We start from the raw sequence: 18,723 nt of genomic DNA, 5'->3' as shown, positions 1-18,723 counted from the left end.
TCTCATAAAATCGCAAAGCTTTGGTAAGGCAAAGGACACTGTCAATAGGACAAAACAACAAACAACAGATTGGGAAAAGATCTTTACCAATCCTACATCGGATAAAGGGCTAATATCCAATATATACAAAGAACTCAAAAAGTTTGACTCCAGGAGAACAAAATAACCATATTAAAACTGGGGACTATAGCTAAACAAAGAATTCTCAACTGAGGAATCTCCAGTGGCCAAGAAACATCTAAAGGAATGTTCAACATCCTAAGTCATCAGAGAAATGTAAATCATAATGACCCTGAGATTCCACCTCACACCAGTCAGATTGGCTGAGATCCAAAACTCAGGTGACAGGTGAGGACAGAATGCTCGTGAGGATGTAGAGAAAGAGAAAAACTCCTCCATTGCTAGTGGAATTGCAACCTGGTACAACCATTCTGGAAATCAGTCTGGAAATTCCTCAGAAAATTGGACATAGTCTACCTGAGGACCCAGATATAAGAGTCCTGGGCGTATTCCCATAATATACTCTAACATATTAGAAGGCAACATGCTCCACTATGTTCATAGAAGTCTTATTTATAATAGCCAGAAGCTGGAAACAAACCAGATGTCACTCAACAGAGGAATGGATACAGAAAATGTGGTACATTTACACAATGGAAAACCACTCGGCTATTAAGAACGAAGACATCCTAAGTTTAGCAGGCAAATGGATGGAACTAGAAAATATCACCCTGAATGAAGTAACTCAGACCCAAATGGACTTGCATGGTATGAACTTACTAATAAGTGGATATTAGGCAAAAAAAAAAAAGTACAGAATACCTAAGATACAGTACACAGAACTCAAAAAGCTCAACAAGCTGAAGTGCCCAAGTGAGGATGCCTCAGTCCCATTTGGGAGAGAGAAGAAAGTAATCACAAATGGGGAGGAAGGGACCTGGGAGGGAAAGTGGACAGTGTGGGGGGCGGTAGTGGGGAGGAGAAGGGAACCTGATTTGGTATTGGGTGAGGGAAAAGGACTGAAGCCTAGAGGGCCAGCAAAACTATGGAAACAGGCAACCTCAGGAAGTAGGAGGGTGGGAGTCCTCCAAAATGCCCAAAAGACCTGGGAGGTAAGAGACTCTCAGGAATCAAAGGGAGGAACCTTAGATGAAATGCCCAACAGTGGGGAGAGGAAACTTACAGAGCTCACCTCCAAGAGGAAGCGAGAACATCAAGTGAGGGGTGGGGTTGCCATTCCAGTCACATCTCTGACCTATAATTTTTCCTGTCTGAAAGGATTACAGGGATGGAAATGGAGTGGAGCCTGAGGAAAAGAAGATCCATCGACATGCCCAAAGTGGGATCCAGCTCAAGGGGAGATTCCAAGGCCTGGCACTATTACACAGGCTATGCAGCACTCACAAAAAGGGATCTACCATTGACTTCCCTCTGAAAGACCCAACAAGCAGCTTAAAGTGTCAGGTGCAGATATTTGCACTCAAACAATGGACAGAAGCAGCTGACCCCTGTTGTTGAATTAGGGAAGGGTGAAAGAAACTGAGGAGAAGGTGATTCTGTAGTAGTACCAAAAGTCTCCATTACTCTGGACCCCTGAGATGCCTCAAACACTGGATCACAGAACAGACAACATACTCCAGCTGATATGGGGCCCCCAACACACATACAGTAGAGGACTTCTGGGTCTGTGTTCATTCAGAGATAATGCACCTAACCCTCAAGAGATTGGAGGCCCTAGGTATTTTAGAGGTCATATGGGGTAGAGGTAGGGGCATCCATGTGTGAAAGGGTTGTGAGGTGAGGAGGAGGTATGGGATGTGGAACAGTCAGAGGGTGGATGGGGGGCAGGGAATGGAATATGGATTGTAAAAAATAAATCAATTAAAAAATGTTTTAGAGCCGAGCCTTTAATCCCAGCACTCAGAAGGCAGAGGCAGGCAGATTTCTGAGTTCAAGGCCAGCCTGGTCTACAAAGTGAGTTCCAGGACAACCAGGGCTATAAACTGATACAGAGTTAGGTATTTGAATCTGACTATTAGTATTGGTGCCTATTCTTATTTTTGAAAAATTGGAATTCTCTTAACCTACATTGTCACAGGTGTTAATATTGTATGCTGTTTAGATAATGTAAAAACTACTCATCTATTAAGTACTTGAAATATAAGACTGCGAGATCAAGAGGTGAAGAAAGGATCAGTGTGAGAAGCAGGAGTTTTAAGCAAATCCCTCTTTTTAATGATTATTCTGGCCTAAGGCTTCCTAGAGAGATAATAGGAGGAGCTGCCCTGGAGAAGTTGGCCTGGAGGGAAACACCATCATTATAGCCCAGGCTCCATTGTAGCCATCTACTAACATGTATCTGTTGTTCAAGAGCTTTCTGGGTCTACACAGTAGATATGCACAGGCCATTGACACTCTGCCCTTGGGTTGTCAGAAAGAAGGGATTTCTAAAGGGGGCCTCCATAACAATTGAAAACAATTCATAATGAGTATTCAATAGTAGTCACTGAAAAAAAAATAGAGGGTGATTGAGTACTCCTGTAGTCACTGCATTTAAAGGAACATGGAGATGCACGGGCTATCCTGAGCTACCTAGCAAGATCCTACTTCAAACAAACAAACAAACAAACAAAACGTTAGCATTGTAGCAAAAAAACACGGACCTAGCAAGTGCAGTAAGTACCTTGCATACATTTAAAAAACAAGAACAAAAAAAGGTGAAAAATCTCAAATTAGTAACCTAAATTTCTACCTTCCGTACTGGTAAATTAAGTCTAAAGCCATGTAAAGTATAAATAAATAAATAAATAATCATTGATTATTGAAATACAAATGGAAAAACAAGAAAGAAATATCAATATAACTGTAAGCTGGATTCGTGAAAATATTTAAGGCATTTTTATTAGATATTTTCTTCATTTACATTTCAAATGCTATCCTCAAAGACCCCTATACCCTCTCCCCCCCACTCTGCCCAGCTCCCCAATCCACACACTCCTGCTTCCTGGTCCTGGCATTGCCTTGTACTGGGGCATTTAAAAGCTGACTGTAAAAGGATCAGAAAAACATTTGCCTGGTTTAGCGCATTGATTTGCTCTGAGCCTCAGCCTATTCAATGATGCTCCCTCAGCAGTGAACTTGCCCACCTCAGCCTGCCCTGCTGTGGCTGCAGCTGCGTGTACCACTTCGGAACTGGATGGATGATTGGGCCACAATCTTCAGTGAGTAGACATATTCCTCAGTTCTGTGGTGTTCCTGATCACACATTTATGGAGTTTCTGAAGGGCAGTGGAGATTACTGTCAGGCACCGCGGAACCTCTATGCAGACAAGTGAACTGTAGAAATTCATTACTACTCCACCAAGAAGCCCATATAAGAGTGGACAACCTGGACACAGGAGTGTTGAATTGAAATCTGCAGAGCATTTGATAAGAGCTCAGCCCCGGCTGGGGTAAACTTGAGTGCACTTCCTTTGTATTGCCTCATTATTACTGGAGTGAAGAATCACTGCTTCTGCTTCATTGCCTGTTTCTCCCAAAGCAGGGAGAATTTCAAGTGGAGTATATTGAATATTGAAGTAGCTTCAGGCTGTTTTTGGTTTTGTTTTGTTTTATTCTGTGTGTGTGTGTGTTTTGAATTATTTCTGTATTCAATTTTTTTTTAATTCTTTCATAACCTATTGGGTGTTTAAAACAAAACAAAGCAAAACAAAACAAAACAACTAAATTAACGTGTCGCAGATGAACTGCTCTGCTCCTGTGAAAGTCACATGCAAGAGCATGAGATTTCTTACTACATACAACCCAACCAGTGCGACCTTAAAACAAATTTATAGAGGAACGTAAGTATGGAGATACCACAGTAAGAGTATATGAGGCAACTTTCGACACTACTTTTGTGGAGAAAGAAGGCACTCCTGTTCTTGACTGCCCTTTTGATGATGGTGCACCACCCTCCAACCAGATTGTTGATGACTGGTTAAGTCTTGTGAAGATTAAGTTTCAGGAAGAAATTTGTTGCTGTATTGAGTCCATTGTGTTGCAGGCCTTGGCAGAGCTCTGGTGTTTGTTGACCTAGCATTAATTGAAAGAGGAATGAAATATGAAGATGTAGTACAATTCATAAGACAAAAGTCGCTTTGAGCTTTTGACAGCAAGCAACTTTTTTTATCTGGCAACATACCATCCTAAAATGTAGCTCCACTTCAAGTATTCCGATGGTCATAAAAACAACTATTATATTCAGTAAAACTTTGGTGCCTGATGCCATTGCCTTGGAAGTGGAACATCCGATGGGACCTGATTTGTCATGATTTGTCAGCTTACGGAATAAGTCTACTGAAGCTCCACAGGAATACTAAAAACCAGTTTTCCTCTGCCACAAGCTTGACAAAATTGCAAGCTCGATATTTGTATTATAATCAACATGTTTTGGCACTTAGCTAAAAATTTTTGCTGGTTAGTATTTTAAAATATGCTTGTTATTTGTACCAATTGACCTTTTCTAAAATAAGGTATTGAGTTATGTCATTAAATGTAGTATGTGGCAGAATAGTATTAGTCTATAAGGAATTTAGAAGGAATAGGTGCCAAGATACTCAGCACAATACTTGTATATTTTTAGCATCACACAGAATCAAAATTCCAGGAATTAAGAACTCTCTAGACCATCCACGGTGTATAACTTCAGTCATTTCAAGCACTGCAGGGCTTCTCTCATTATCTGCCTGCTCACTCTGTTTACATCTCCCACACTTACACCAGAATACATCAGGTTTGCTTAGCCATCCATTTTTTTTTAAACTAAGTCTTGTGCTGATTATTTAATGTCTCTGTCATTTTATTTTATTTTATTTTATTTGCTGTTTTGGAAAAACTTTGTATGAAAATCAACTTTGTTACAGAAGCACATATCTTCAATAATGTCTCCAGACAGAAAGCCATAGAGCTAATGTTTGCACTCACAGGTGCAACTTCACAGGGAAGCCTATAAACAAGAGGGGGCAATTAAATGTGTTTAGTGATATGTTACCTTTGTCTTGTGCAGGATGGAGAGTATGTTCTTTAAGTTAGTAAATATTTTTAAAAGGCACAGATACGTTGTTGCAGCTAAACAATCCTTTATCAAAGTTTCTAAAATTCTTGTGTTTTCCATACCTATCAGAAGTTTTTCAATTTGTTGGAATTATGGTTTTCGCCTTCTCTTCCAAATCTCTAGCAAAAAAGAAAAAAGAAAAAGTAGTATCTGCTATTGAACTGAGCAGAAATATTTTATACAACTTTTGAGCTATGTAACTTAATAATTAGAAACCTGATCGATTGTTTTATTATATAATCAATAAAATGGTGATGTGTATTAATGTTTGTTCAACCATACTTTGTGGGAATTGGTGGTTATAGTTTTGTGGGAAAAAGTTTGTCATTGTCCAGTAGCCTGTAAAAACACAGTGTGAGAGCTTCCACATCTAAATAAATGAAGAACACACCCAAAAATACAAATACAAATAAACACGTGAAAACTTAATAAAAGTTTGGCTGTTATTACAGAAATTATCAACGTAAAAGAATCCTAGATCTTGGGCACGAACTCAGTGGAGGGTCTCAAGGTCTCCAGAGGACTCTCCACACCACAGGCACCCTAGCACACCTAGGATCTTGAGATCACTGTTGAGTGGAACACAACATCTGTTCCAAAAAAAAAAAACTCAGAGCATCTTGTGCCAGCAAGAACAGCAACAAAAAAAAACCCTCCAAACCAGCAGCTGGGATTCCTTCTGGTGGCTCCAGCCCCTCTTCATCTTGGGCATGAACTCAGCAGGCCCTAGAACACCCAGTATCTTGGGATCACTGAGACCAGTCTACACAGGAGAGTATGTGAGCGACAGATGCAACAAAGCTTCTAGGACATGGTCCCTTTGGGCCTTATTCTCAGCCAGGAAGCAGAGATGAAACGCAGACCCCTGGGCACCTTCCTCTCCAAAGGAGATTCTGCCTCCAGGGAGAGCTCTGACCCTGGGACTCAGGATGTGGATCTGAGCTCCAGACTTCTGGGCACCCTCCTTGCAAGAGGGGAGCTTACATGCAGAGAGTACTCTGACCACTGGGACTCAGGAGGGAATTGGACTCCCAGGAGTGCTGACAGAGGCTAACAGAATCACAGGAGGAACAAGCTCCACCCAGAGATTTCCAGATGGCAAAAGGAAAATGTAAGAATCTTACTAACAGAAACGAAGAACACTAAGCATCATCAGAACCCAGTTCACCAACCACAGTGAGTCCTGGATATCTATACACACCCGAAAAGCAAGACTCAGATTTAAAATTATATCTCATGATGCTGGTAGAGGATTTTAAGAAGGGAATTAAAAACTCATTTAAAGAAATACAAGAGAACACAACTAAACAGGTAAAAGACATTAAAGAAGTACAGGAAAACACTGCTAAACAGGTAGAAGTACTTAAAGAGGAAACACTAAAATCCCTTATAGAATTACAGGAAAACACAAACAAACAGGTGATGGAATTGAACAAAACCATCCAAGATCTAAAAATGGAAGTAGAAACAATAAAAAAAAAAAAAACACAAAAGGAGACAACTCTGGAGATAGAAATCCTAGGAAAGAAATCAGAAACCATTGATGGGAGCATCAGCAACAGAATACAAGAGATAAGAGAGAATCTCAGGTGCAGAAGATTCCATCAAAAACATAGACACAAAAAAAAAAAAATCAAAGAAAATGCAAAATGCAAGATCCTAACCCAAAACATCCAGGAAATCCAGGACACAATGAGAAGATCAAACCTTAGGATAATAGGTATACAGGAGAATGAAGATTTTCAACTTAAAGGGCCAGCAAATATCTTCAACAAAATTATAGAAGAAAACTTCCCTAACCTAAAGAAAGAGATGCCCATGAACATACAAGACGCTTATAGAACTCCAAATAGGTTGGACCAGAAAAGAATTTCCTCCCGACACATAATCAGAACAACAAATGAACTAAATAAAGATAGAACATTAAAAGCAGTAAGGGAAAAAGGTCAAGTAATATATAAAGGCAGACCTATTAGAATTAGACCAGACTTCTCACCAGAGACTATGAAAGCCAGAAGATCCTGGACAGATGTTATATAGACCCTAAGAGAACACAAATGGCAGCCCTGGCCTCTATACCGAGCAAAACTCTCAATTAACATAGATGGATAAACCAAGGTATTCCATGACAAAAACAAATTCACACAATATCTTTCCACAAATCAAGCTCTTCAAAGAATAGTAAAGGGAAAACTCCAAGGATGGAAATTATGCCCTAAAAAAAAAGCAAGAAATTAATCGTTTAACAAACCTAAAAGAAGACAACAGCAAGAACAGAATCCCAACAATAACAACAAAAATAACAGGAAGTAACAATCACCTTTCCTTAACATCTCTTAATATCAATGGACTCAATTTCCCAATAAAACATCATAAACTAACAGACTGGCTATGTAAACCAGACCCAAAATTTTGTTGCACACAGGAAACCTACCTCAGGGAAAACGACAGAAACTACCTTAGAGTTAAAGGCTGGAAAACAATTTCCAAGCAAACTCTCTGAAGAAACAAGCTGGAGTCATCATTCTAATATCAAATAAAGTCGACTTCCAAACCAAAATTATCAAAATGACAAGGAGAAGCACATCATACTTATCATCTAGATATATAGATGAAGATATAGATATAGAGAAAGATATAGAGAAAGAGATAGAGAGATAGAGATAGAAAGAGAGATGATAGAGATCTACATATGACATATAAATATGATATTTATACATAAACATATAAGAAAACATGTAAATATACATGTTTATTCTCCTTTTTTATCTAGGAATCTAGAATTTTAGTACATGGTTAAAAAGTTTACCAATTAAACAGACCTAGGTACCTGTATATACACATATATGTATACATAAATACATATATGCATATATGCATTTATACATAAATACATATATGCATATATGCATTTATACATAAATACATATATGCATATATGCATTTATACATTTATACATATATACATGTATACATATGTACATATACACATATACACAAACTCACACATACACACATATATACATATATATGTAGATAGATGATTGATATATAGATGAATAGATAGATAGATTTTATATATATATATATATATATATATATATATATATATATATATATATATGTCCCCATTCTGAGTCAAGGTAGCAGGAAAGGGGGTTTTTTTGTTTTTTGGTTTTTTTGTTTTTTGTTTTTTTTGTTTTGTTTTGTTTTGTTTTGTTTTGTTTTTTGTTTTGTTTTTTGGCAGTGGACATTTTCTTCTTTTTTTTTAATAATTTTTATTACGAATTTTCCTCAATTACATTTCCACTGCTATAACAAAAGCCCCCCATACCCTCCCCCCTACTTCCCTACCCACCCATTCCCATTTTTTTGGCCCTGGTGTTACCCTGTACTGGGGCATATAAAGTTTGCATGTCCAATAGGTCTCTCTTTCTAGTGATGGCCGACTAGGCCATCTTTTGATACATATGCAGCTAGAGTCAAGAGCTCCAGGGTACTGGTTAGTTCATAATGTTGTTGCACCTACAGGGTTGCAGATCTCTTTAGCTCCTTGGATAATTTCTCTAGGTCCTCCATTGGGGGCACTGTGATCCATCCAATAGCTGACTGTGAGCATCCACTTCTGTGTTTGCTAGGCCCCAGCCTAGTATCACAAGAGACAGCTATATCAGGGTCCTTTCAGCAAACGCTTGCTAGTGTATGCACTGGTGTCATCATTTGGAGGCTAATTATGGGATGGATCCCTGGATATGGCAGTCTCTAGATGGTCCATCCTTTTGTCTCAGCTCCAAACTTTGTCTCTGTAACTCCTTCCATGGATGATTGTTTCCAATTCTAAGAAGGGGCAAAGTGTCCACACTTTGGTCTTCGTTCTTCTTCAGTTTCATGTGTTTTACAAATTGTCTCTTATATCTTGGGTATACTAAGTTTCTGGGCTGATATCCACTTATTAGTGAGTACATATCCTTTGAGTTCTTTTGTGATTGCATTACCTCACTCAGGATGATGCCCTCCAGGTCCAACCATTTGCCTAGGAATTTCATAAATTCATTCTTTTTAATAGCTGAGTAGTACTCCATTGTGTAAATGTACAATATTTTTTGTATCCATTCCTCTGTTGAGGGCACCCGGGTTCTTTCCAGCTTTTGGCTAATATAAATAAGGCTGCTATGAACATAGTGGAGCATGTGTCCTTCTTATCGGTTGGGACATCTTCTGGATATATGCACAGGAGAGATATTGCTGGATCCTCCGGTTGTACTATGTCCAATTTTCTGAGTAATCGCCAGACTGATTTCCAGAGTGGTTGTACAAGCTTGCAATCCCACCAACAATGGAAGTGTGTTCCTCTTTCTCCACGTATTTGCCAGCATCTTCTGTCACCTGAATTTTTGATCTTAGCCATTCTGACTGGAGTGAGATGGAATCTCAGGGTTGTATTGATTTGCATTTCTCTGATGATTAGGGATGTTGAACATTTTTTTCAGGTGTTTCTCAGCCATTCGGTATTCCTCAGGTGAGAATTCTTTGTTTAGCTCTGAGCCCATTTTTTAATAGGGTTATTTGATTTTCTGGAGTCCACCCTCTTGAGTTCTTTATATATATTGGATATTAGTCCCCTATCTGATTTAAGATAGGTAAAGATCCTTTCCCAATCTGTTGGTGTTCTTTTTGTCTTATTTAAGGTGTCTTTTGTCTTGCAGAAGCTTTGCAGTTTCATGAGATCCCATTTGTCAATCCTCGATCTTACAGCACAAGGCTTTGCTGTTATATTCAGGAATTTTTCCCCTGTACCCATATCTTCGAGTCTTTTCCCTACTTTCTCCTCTATAAGTTTCAGTGTCTCTGGTTTTATGTGGAGTTCCTTAATCCACTTAGATTTGGCCTTAGTACAAGGAGATAGGAATGGATCATTTCGCATTCTTCTACATAACCACCAGTTGTGCCAGCACCATTTGTTGAAAATGCTGGTTTTTTTTCACTGGATGGTTTTAGCTCCATTGTCAAAGATCAAGTGACCATAGGTGTGTGGGTTCATCTCAGGGTATCCAATTCTGTTCCATTGGTCTACTTGTCTGTCGTTATACCAGTACCATGCAGTTTTTATCACAATTGCTCTGTAGTACAGTTTTAGGTCAGGCATGGTGATTCCACCAGAGGTTCTTTTATCCTTGAGAAGAGTTTTTGCTATCCTAGATTTTTTGTTGTTCCAGATGAATTTGTAGATTGTCCTTTCTAATTCCTTGAAGAATTGAGTTGGAATTTTGATGGGGATTGCATTGAATCTGTAGATTGCTTTTGGCAAGAAAACCATTTTTACAATGTTGATCCTGCCAATCCATGAGCATGGGAGATCTTTCTGTCTTCTGAGATCTTCATTAATTTCTTTCTTCAGAGACTTGAAGAGATTGCTCATTCTAATTCGTTGGAGAATTGAGTTTGAATTTTGATGGCGATTGCATTGAACCTGCAGATTGCTTTTGGCAAGATAGCCATTTTTACAATGTTGATCCTGCCAATCCATGAGCATGGGAGATCTTTCCATCTTCTGAGATCTTCTTTAATTTCTTTCTTCAGAGAGTTGAAGTTTTTATCATACAGATCTTTCACTTCCTTAGTTAAACTCACGCCAAGATATTTTACATTATTTTTGATTATTGAGAAGGGTGTTGTTTCCCTAATTTCTTTCTCAGCCTGTTTATTCTTTGTGTAGAGAAAGGCCATTGACTTGTTTAAGTTAATTTTATATCCAGCTACTTCACCGAAGCTGTTTATCAGGTTTAGTAGTTCCCTGGTGGAATTCTTAGGGTCACTTATATATACTATCATATCATCTGCAAAAAGTGATATTTTGACTTCATCTTTTCCAATTTGTATCCCCTTGATCTCCTTTTGTTGTTGAATTGCTCTGGCTAGGACTTCAAGTACTATGTTGAATAGGTAGGGAGAAAGCGAGCAGCTTTGTCTAGTCCCTGATTTTAGTGGGATTGCTTCAAGCTTCACTCCATTTACTTTGATGTTTAGATCATTAACTTGATCCTGACTTAACTTGGTACCTGGTATCTGTCTAGAAATCTGTCCAGTTCGTACAGGTTTTCCAGTTTTGTTGAGTATAGCCTTTTGTAGAAGGATCTGATGGGGTTTTGGATTTCTTCAGGATCTGTTGTTATATCTCCATTTTCATTTCTGATTTTGTTAATTATGATGTTGTCCCTGTGCCCTCTAGTGAGTCTAGCAAAGGGTTTATCTATCTTGTTGATTTTCTCAAAGAAGCAATTCCTCGTTTGGTTAATTCTTTGAAAAGTTCTTCTTGTTTCCACTTGGTTGATTTCACACCTGAATTTGATTATTTCCTGCTGTCTACTCCTCTTGGGTAAATTTTCTACCTTTTTTTCTAGACCTTTTAGATGTGTTGTCAAGCTGCTAGTGTGTGCTCTCTCCAGTTTATTTTGGAGGCACTCAGAGCCATGAGTTTCCCTCTTAGAAATGCTTTCATTGTGTCCCATAGGTTTGGGTATGTTGTGGCTTCATTTTCATTAAACTCTAAAAAGTCTTTAATTTTTTCTTTATTCCTTCTTTGACCAAGGTATCATTGAGAAGAGTGTTGTTCAGTTTCCACGTGAATGTTGGCTTTCCATTATTTATGTTGTTATTGAAGATCAGCCTTAGTCCATGGTGGTCTGATAGGATGCATGGGACAATTTCAATGTTTTTGTATCTGTTGAGGCTTGTTTTGTGACCAATTATATGGTCAATTTTGGAGAAGGTCCCATGAGGTGCTGCAAAGAAGGTATATCCTTTTTTTTTTAAGATAAAATGTTCTGTAGATATCTGTTAAGTCCATTTGTTTCATAACTTCTGTTAGTTTCACTGTGTCCCTGTTAGTTTCTGTTTCCATGATCTGTCCATTGATGAAAGTGGTGTGTTGAAGTCTCCCACTATTATTGTGTGAGGTGCAATGTTTGCTTTGAGCTTTACTAAAGTGTCTTTAATGAATGTGGCTGCCCTTGCATTTGGAGCATAGATATTCAGGATTGATAGTTCCTCTTGGAGGATTTTACCTTTGATGATTATGAAGTGTCCCTCCTTGTCTTTTTTGATAACTTTCGGTTGGAAGTCAATTTTATTCGATATTAGAATGGCTACTCCAGCTTGTTTCTTCAGACCATTTGCTTGGAAAATTGTTTTACAGCCTTTCACTCTGAGGTACTGTCTGTCTTTTTCCCTGAGATGGGTTTCCTGTAAGCAGCAGAACATTGGATTATGTTTGTGTAGCCAGTCTGTTAGTCTATGTCTTTTTATTGGGGAATTGAGTCCATTGATATTATGAGATATTAAGGAAAAGTAATTGTTGCTTCTTTTTATTTTTGTTGTTAGAGTTGGCATTCTGTTCTTGTGGCTGTCTTCTTTTTGGTTTGTTGAGGGATTACTTTCTTGCTTTTTCTAAGCCGGGATTTCCTTCCTTGTATTGGTTTTTTTCTGTTATTATCTTTTGAAGGGCTGGATTCGTGGAAAGATAATGGGTGAATTTGGTTTTGTCGTGGAATACTTTGGTTTCTCCATCTATATTGTAATTGAGAGTTTGGCCGGGTATAGTAGCCTGGGCTGTCATTTGTGTTCTCTTAGTGTCTGTATACCTTTTGCCCAGGCTCTTCTGGCTTTCATAGTCTCTGGTGAAAAATCTGGTGTAATTCTGATAGGCCTGCCTTTATATGTTACTTTACCTTTCTCCCTTACTGCTTTTAATATTCTATCTTTATTTAGTGCATTTTTTGTTCTGATTATTATGTGTCGGTAGGAATTTCCTTTTGGGTCCAGTCTATTTGGAGTTCTGTAGGCTTCTTGTATGTTCATGGGCATGTCTTTCTTTAGGTTTGGGAAGTTTTCTTCTATAATTTTGTTGAAGATACTTTCTGGCCCTTTAAGTTGAAAATCTTCATTCTCATCAACTCCTATTAACTGTAGGTTTGGTCTTCTCATTGTGTCCTGTATTTCCTGGATGTTTTGAGTTAGGATCCTTTTGCGTTTTGTATTTTCTTTGATTGTTGTGCTGATGTTCTCTATGGAATCTTCTGCACCTGAAATTTCTCTTTCATCTATTGTATTCTGTTACTGATGCTCACATCTATGGTCCCAGATTTCTTTCCTAGGGTTTCTATCTCCAGCATTGCCTCATTTTGGATTTTCTTTATTGTGTCTACTTCCCTTTTTAGGTCTAGTATGGTTTTTTTCATTTCCATCACCTGTTTGGATGTGTTTTTCTGTTTTTCTTTAAGGAGTTGTAAGTCTTTAGCAGTGTTCTCCTGTATTTCTTTAAGTGAGTTATTAAAGTCCTTCTTGATGTCCTCTACAATCATCATGAGATATGCTTTTAAAGCCGGGTCTAGTTTTTCGGTTGTGTTGGGCTTCCCATGACTAGGTGGGGTGGGAGTGCTGCGTTCTGGTGATGGTGAGTAGTCTTGATTTCTGTTAGTAGGATTCTTACGTTTGCCTTTCACCATCTGGTAATCTCTGGAGCTAGTTGTTATAGCTGTCTCTGGTTAGAGCTTGTTCCTCAGGTTATTATGTTAGCCTCTATCAGCAGACCTGAGAGACTAGCTCTATCCTTAGTTTCAGTGGTCAGAGTACTCTCTGCAGGCAAGCTCTCCTCATGCAGGGAAGGTGCCCTGATATCTGGTGTTCGAACCTGCCTCATGGCAGAGGTTGTGTTCCACTCACCAGAGGTCTTAAGATCCCATGGAGGGTCCTGTGAGGAACTTGGGGGTGACCAGAAACTCAGCGCAGATGGAACGCCGGTGCTGGAGTGGACCAGAAGGGACTTGTGCCCCTAATCAGGCCGTGTTATCTGCTTCCCTAATTAATTCAGTCTCAGGTCCCATGAGATTGGATTGGAGCAGACGCTGTGTTCCACTCACCAGAGGTCTTAGGATCCCGTGGGGGATCCTGTGTGGGTCCTTGCGGGTGTCCGGAGACTCCCCGGGCCAGGAACCTCGGTGCTGCAGTGGACTGGAAGGTGATCGGGTGTCCGGAGCCCGAAAAGGGAGCTGCATCAGAAGCTCTGTGGCTCCCACCTGTCCCAGAAGCTGTCTGCTTCTGTGTGCACACTCTCACCTGTGCAGACTACTTTTCGGCGGAGTCCAGCAGAAAAGGTTTAAGAGGCAAAGATCTATCTTCTGGACTGATTATCAGGGCAGTTGCATATAGGAACTCACAGAAGTTGTGATAGAATTCACAAAACCTGTGAAAGCCAAAGTCAGCCCTAATTCCAGAATAGAGAGAGGAGTTGGGTACCCTAACCAGGAACAGATTGATAATTATTATACACTGGAATGGGATGGTTCACCTTTGAGTGATTAGCAGATCAGCATCACAAGTTTGTCTTTAAATGTTTAAAGGAAATGAGCATAGAGTTCAGTGAATAGAGAAGTGGGGACAAAAAAGTGGGACAGGCTGAATCTGATCAAATAATATTTTATGAAACTTTCAAAGAACAATAAGAGAAATTTATTGTCTTAAACAATGTTAAATTCCTATTTTTTCTGTGAATTCTGTGAAACATGAGACATATATTAGCGTTTACCTTTTACAAACAATTCACCACAGAAAAAGAGGACTAAAACACCAATTGCTTATGAAATCAGTATTTCTCTCAACGGAAAGCACCATAGCAATTGAAAACTATCAGTTAATCCTCTACTTATATGTGCTTCTACCCTCCAAACATATCATTGATTTTAATGAGGAATTAATATAAAATATAAAGTGACTGAGAAAGCTGATTCAGTGAGGACTGATTCAGTGAGGACAGAATTATTGCTCCTGGGGAAAATATAGCATTGTATTTCCATGGTCACATTTTCATCAGCTGATCGATACATAGCCTTATTTTATGTCTCTTGGCTTAAAGATCACTCACTAAATTGATTCATTATCATTGAATTCATGGCCAACAGCTCCATAGCTCATGTCTAAATGAAGTTTATGTAGCACATGAATTTTCTATATAAGAACATTGCATATAGAAGCATAGTATTGCTTTCCTGCGGTAATTCTGGGGGCCATTTTCAGTAGCAAAATCATTCAAATGAAATGTGAAAATAATTGACTGGTGTAAATGTTTACTACATGAAGTCTTAAACAAGAAGGGACATCACTATCTTATCAAACTTCAGGAGATTGTTGCATATTTGGTGACTCAAACCCTCATGATCTTTACACATGCCTGTAATGATAATAAGATTTAAACACTTACTTGTAGACATGTTTTATAAAGTAGGTGAATATAAAAACTACAAATAAGCCAGGAGTGGTGGCACATGCCTTTAATCATAGCACTAGGGAGGCAGAGGCAGGTGAATTTCTGAGCCTGATCTACAGAGTGAGTTCCAGGACAGCCAGGGCTACACAGAGAAACCCTGTCTTGAAAAAAAACCAAACCAAACAAACAAACAAACAAAAACAAAAACAAACAAACAAAACACCTACAAATAATGAAAATTGATAATATTCATAAGTTGATACCAGCAACATCAAAAGATACCAACAACCAACTGAGATTTATCCTTGAAATGTAAGGTGATTTCATATACAAATCCAATTAATAAACCATAATGGAGAAGAAAATACAAAAAAATGATAATCATTCCAACTGCATCAGAGATAATATTTATTTTTAAAAATGGGACAGTCAGTTCTTTTAGAACAGGGTTATCATTTCAACCTAATGAAGCATGTCTATGAGAGTCTAGTCAGTGGTGAAAGTGAATGCAAGGTCGTGCGTGCGTAAGGAAAGTGTGCTCCACTTTACCACCTTACTCTGCACAACACTGGAGCTCATATCCATGCCAAGTAGGGAACAAAAAAGCATAAAAGAAGTTCTAATAAGAGAGGGAAAATTATTCTTTTAAAGATGACATGAATTTAGTATACAGAGACTATTAAGAAATGATTAAAATTATTGAAAATAATAAACGAAAGAATCAAGTTTTCAGAGTTCCATGTAATAAATGCACTAGGATAAATAATCAAATAATGAATCAGCAAAACAAGTATTTTATGATAACCTGAGAAACAAAATAATACTTAGTAAAGAATTTAGCAATAAGGCAAAATTACAAACATTGAAAAACTTAAGAATATTTAAATAAAATAAATATGTTCTCAGTCAGGAAGACAACCAACACTGCAAGATGACAAAAGTCTGCAAGTTTACCCAGATTCAATAGAACCATCTAGAAATTTCACGAGAGTTCTTCCCACAATTGATGGATTTTATAGCTCATATGCGAATTTAAGTTATGCAAGAAAAAAATAAGACCATATTGTGATATGAGTAAAGTTGAAAACATGTTTCCACTTTTAATACAAAACAATTCTATGGTTATTAAGATTGTATAAATTAGAGAAGGATAATTATATCAGCATAATAGAAATGTGAATCAGATAGGGGACTAATATCCAATATATATACAGAACTCAAGAAGGTGGACTCCAGAAAATCAAATAACCCCTTTAAAATATGGGGCTCAGAACTGAACAAAGAATTCTCACCCGAGGAATACCGAATGGCAGAGAAGCACTTGAAAATATGTTCAACATCCTTAATCATCAGGGAAATGCAACTCAAAACAACCCTGAGATTCCACCTCACACCAGTCAGAATGGCTAAGATCAAAAATTCAGGTGACAGCAGATGCTGTCGAGGATGTGGAGAAAGAGGAACACTCCTACATTGTTGGTGGGATTGCAAGCTTGTACACACCACTCTGGAAATCAGTCTGGCGGTTCCTCAGAAAATTGGACATAGTACTACTGGAGGATCCAGCAACACCTCTCCTGGGCATATATCCAGAAGATGTCCCAACCAGTAAGAATGGCACATGCTCCAGTATGTTCATAGCAGCCTTATTTATAATAGCCAGAAGGTGGAAAGAACCCAGATGCCCCTCAACAGAGGAATGGTTACAAAAAATGTGGTACATTTACACAATAGAGTACTACTCAGCTATTAAAAAGAATGAATTTATGAAATTCCTAGGCAAATGGTTGAACCTGGAGGGCATCATCCTGAGTGAGGTAACCCAATCACAAAGGAACTCACACAATATGTATTCTTTAAGTAAAATATTGTAGCAATATATATATAATCTTGAATTAGACATGAAAATAAAAATGAAAGGAAAAGTGGAATTTATAAAAGTCATATACTAATATTTTAAATACATTCTTAATATGATTAAAAGATGGTTCATAAAATGTGGGAAAATAATTGAACACAAAAACGAGTAATATTGACATTCTCAACATATAAGTAAGATTTTACTGTCTTTTATACATTTCCATTAAAATATAATTACATTACTTTCTCCCCTTTCTTCTCCCCATCCTATAAAGTCACTTCCCTTTGGTTCTTTGTTACTTCCACTCTGAAATTATAGCTTATATTTTATTATTTTTGTTATAAACACACATATACATAATATATGTATATATTTTATATGTGTATATATGAGTGTGTATATATGTATATGTGCATATATGTACATTTTCATATGTGTATACATGCATATATGTGTATATATTTGAAATTGTGTATAAATATGTAAAAATGTATATATAAGCACAACTGACTGACTCCATTTTTGTTATATGTGCATATATAGTTTCAGGAATGTCTATTGGTATTGGATAACAAGGGAGGAGTCCCATGTCTGAAAGAGGCTAATTCACTCTAAGACATTACTTGCCTGTAGGATTTTTTGTGTAAGCATAGGATTCTGTGGGATTTTCTCCTCCCATGATAGCATTTATATTGATATTGTCATTTTTCTGGTTTTGTATGTTGAAGATTTCAAAAAGAAACTATTTCACAGTAGATTCTCCAGTACTCCAGCTATTACAATATTCCCATCTTCTCTTTCATGATATTCCCTGAGTTTCCTGCAGAAGATATGAAATAGATATATCCATACCTGGTACTAGAAACATACCCAGCATCCCAGGATGAATAAGATCTTAGAAGATAACATTCTACTGTCATTTTGCTAGACTATTGAAATTCCTAACTACATTCTCAATCTTATCTCTATGGCTGCAGTTGAGGATTTTACAGAAAAAAAAAAACAAACATACAATGTGATATAATGTGAAGATTAACTGACCATAGAGAACCCAACCCCAATGTATCAATAACTTCCATAACATAATAATAGAGAGCAAAACTACAAGAATAGAACAAGTATTTGAATACCAGAATTGCTCTTTCTACAAATAATACAAATAAATATGCAATTTTGAAAAGTTCTTCATCATTACTCTTTAGGAAATGATGATCAAGATAATAAAAACCTAGCAATGGAAAGATTAAAAGGGAAGGAGTATAAGTTGCATCCCTCCTGGTGTACACAATGAGACCCTTTACACTCATCAGGGTAGCTTAAAGAAATCATAGTTAATGTAAAGTGTTTGGACAAAGGGGAACCTGCATGTACTGCTAGTTAGAATGTATATTGATATAAAGAACAGTTTAGCAGGGTTTGTATTTTAAAATTACTTGAGAATTTCATACATGAATATAATGTGTTTTACTCAAAAAGTTGAATATAATACTAATTTCATTAAAAGGC

At 37.7% G+C, this 18,723-nt stretch overlaps 1 long non-coding RNA gene and 1 pseudogene across 1 annotated transcript in view; one reads left to right on the top strand and one right to left on the bottom strand.

Moving 5' to 3' along the window:
• The window catches only part of LOC110290674 (uncharacterized), a 282,015-nt gene that overhangs the window by 61,462 nt on the left and 201,830 nt on the right, over window positions 1–18,723 (bottom strand). The gene's annotated exons all lie outside the window — the stretch shown is intronic.
• LOC110291691 (protein tyrosine phosphatase type IVA 1 pseudogene) lies at window positions 3,739–4,390 on the top strand (annotated as a pseudogene).

The sequence above is a fragment of the Mus caroli genome, unplaced genomic scaffold (genome assembly GCF_978045245.1).
Source record: "Mus caroli unplaced genomic scaffold, Mus_caroli_1 scaffold_3, whole genome shotgun sequence".
In the NCBI taxonomy this organism is placed as follows: domain Eukaryota; kingdom Metazoa; phylum Chordata; class Mammalia; order Rodentia; family Muridae; genus Mus; species Mus caroli.
This window is presented reverse-complemented; position numbering and strand designations above follow the sequence as displayed.